This window comes from Aquarana catesbeiana, linkage group LG04 (genome assembly GCF_042186555.1).
Source record: "Aquarana catesbeiana isolate 2022-GZ linkage group LG04, ASM4218655v1, whole genome shotgun sequence".
NCBI classification, from domain to species: domain Eukaryota; kingdom Metazoa; phylum Chordata; class Amphibia; order Anura; family Ranidae; genus Aquarana; species Aquarana catesbeiana.
The window spans coordinates 270067505-270070722 of record NC_133327.1 but is presented as its reverse complement, the minus strand read 5'-3'; positions in this window follow the sequence as shown (position 1 = coordinate 270070722).

Here is a 3218-nt window from a genome sequence, read left to right as displayed (position 1 = left end):
CTGGCACTGCTGTGCTGTGTGTACGTGCTGCTGAGCTGATGCCGGCTGATGTCTGTGACAGGCAGACAGTGAGTGTGGGATTTTCAGTGCCGATTTGCGGGCAGCGCATTGGCTTAAGGGGCAGTTCTGCTTTGGGCCCCAAACAGTGAAAGGGCCCTGGGCAGCTGCCCCGGTTTCCCTGCGATAAAGACGGCCCTGCCTGAAAGCAGCCTGAATATAGTACCTTTTTGTCCTCTACTCCATCTGTCAACCACTTGTCTAATGAAGCTTCAATAAAAGGATTTTTGGAAGTGCAGCCATCCGGAATTATTTCCTTATGTTACACAGCATGCGAGCTGGGCTAGCACCTGACTAGTGTATTTGGGGATTAACCAGAGGCTCACTCACCTCGAGTGCCTTTTCTTGTAGCCTGAATATAGTATTGAACTATATTGCTCTTAATCTCAGTTATTGCTCTCCAGTTGATCACTTGAATGTATACTGTTATCGTCTGTTATTTTTCCACAGAAATATTGCAGTAAAGACAATTTCTGTGTTTTATCATAACATGTGTGTTTCTCATTGGTTATTGCACTTACACTATTGCCAGGTGTGCCAGAGGGGGCTGAGACTGTTACTGGGGTTGAGAGACAGAGTAACGGACTGAATTAACTTAAGCGGCTCCTCCGGGGGTAGCGCTACACTAAGTTACAGTGTGGCTTAGGGGTGGTTATGGTGATGCATATGTGGTAGTTTTACTAGCATATGGTGCTAGGAATTTTAAACTTCACTTTGTCAATTTTACACGTTTTTGTATTAACAAACTATTTTATTTTTAGATGACTGTGTATGTTGTGGTGCCTAAAAAGTCCATCTAGAATTCACTTTCCCAAATAAAGTCTAACTTAAGTCGAAAAAGGTTGATGGCTTCAGTTTAGTTGAACTCTTTCAATAAAGTAAGAGAGCCCAACCCACAAATGTGTATTCCAAAATAAAGGCAACTGTCCCTTTAAGTGCAAGCAACACTAAATGAATTTAAAATTTAATAAAGGTAGCCCTTTAAATTGAGCAATCACCAAAGCATGTGAACTTAAAACAATACACCATAAGTGTCCATACAGTCTCCATATCATATGCAAATATTCATAGAAAATTTCAAGTCCATAATATAGGTAAATGTCCCCAATCACCGTACCGTGGAAATATTACTAGGTGACAAATTCTTCTTCAAGACAACGTGATCCAACTTGTGTAGCCACACTCCTCACTCGCCAGACTCAAGCGTTAAAGGTCTAACCCATGATGTAAGCTAGATCCAGTAAATTCATATGCTTCAATGCTGATTTGCACTCATCAGAAACAAACGCCAAAAGCCCAGAAAAAATACTTACAGTGTAGCTCGTTTATTAAATATGAAGGGTAAAGTAAATGTAAAATATGTGCACTCACATGTTATGGTGCCAAGGAAAGGCACCAACACAAACAGCTCAGCGGTGAAGGACCATACACAGGCACGCCATTTATAACCACAGAGCTGGCATGCATTCCAGGAAACAGGAAGTGACATCAGAGATTATCCCAGTAGTGATGTCAACAACTCGGCCTCAATGGATTTCCCGTGTGTGAGTCTGGTGAGTGAGGAGTGTGGCTATATATGGTGGATCATGTTGTCTTTAAGAAGAATTTGTCACCTAGTTATATTTTCATGTGCACGGTGATTGGGGACATATGTACTGTATGGTCTTTATATTTTCCATGAATATTTACATATGATATGGACACTGTATGGACATTGTCTGATTATTCGGACTGTTTACTTGAGACACTTATGGTTGTATTTTTTAGGTTCACATGCTTTGGTATTTGAGCAATTTAAAGGGCCAGTGCTTACCTTTTATTATTTGAAACCTTCCATCCTCCGATCCTCCTCCTACCCCCTCCTCCATCATTTTCTGTGCAGCAGGGGTTAATAGAACCAAGGGACCTGTTATATGCATTCATGAAGAGTGGCAACTACGCCTGCCCCACCTTCATAGAAGCAATACTATAGCTTCAATGAATGAAAAACCATTTATAAATGGAGGAAGCAGACCTTTCAATATATCTACTAGTATATGGCCAGCTTAAGGTTCTGAGTGGTGGGTTCTATCTTGGGGCCAGTGCTGTTTAACTTGTTTGTTAATGATATAGATAGAAGTTGGAATTAAGAGCCCAGATTCAATGTTTGCTGATGATACATAATTATGCAGGGAAATAGATTCAGCACAGGCTGTAGCAACATTGCAGGAAGATTTTGATAAAACATAGCAGATGAGGTTAAATATTGAAAAATGGAAAGTTATGCACTTGGGTGCTAAAAACATGCATGCAAAATACTTATTATGAGGGGCTCCTCTGGGAGAATCATTGAAAGAAAAATATTTGGATGTCCTTGTAGATCAGACTTAGCAATAGCATGCAATGCCAAGCAATGCCAAGCTGCAGTTAACAAAGTTAGCAGGACACTCTCATGCATTAAATAGGGCATATATTAAAGAGATAAATCAATAATTCTACCCCTTTACATTACACTGTTTGTCTTTGTCTGTCTTCATCTCGATTGAAAATGCAGTTCAGTTTTGGTCAGCAATCTTTAGGAAGTATGTCCTTGAAGTAAAAAGAGGTCAGGGCAGAAAAAAAGGCAACAAAACACACTTTATGGGCTCATCCAGATGGGTGATTAGTCCCGTTCTCTCTGCAGAGCCACTGGCAGATGCATGTGCATTCAATCTGCATCCCAAAGAAATGGATGTAAACGCAGTGTCCGCAAGGTCACAGTTGCATGCCAAAGTTTGCAATGTGGGCATGAGTGGGTGCACGGATTCAAATGCAAACACTGTTCATTCAGATTTGTGAACCTGCTCCTGCCCACATATCAGAGTTTGACATGTGATTGTGTCTGCGCAGCAGCTGCTTGTGCATTCATTTCTATGGACTGCCTGCATGCAGCTCCATGGTGGATGCCGCGCATCTGCCAGTGGCTCTGTAAGGAGAACAGGACTAATTGCTCATCTGAATGAGCCCTCTCAGTCTTAAGAAGAAGTGTTCCTTAAGGGCAACACACAGCCACAATTGGACAATGGACCTGGCCTTCAATGTATAACATTACCAACTTTGTAACTATATTGTAACCACCTAACTAGAGACCCATGCTGAAAGTATACTTCTCTAGCACCACATTTTCAATCAGTCTATGTCTT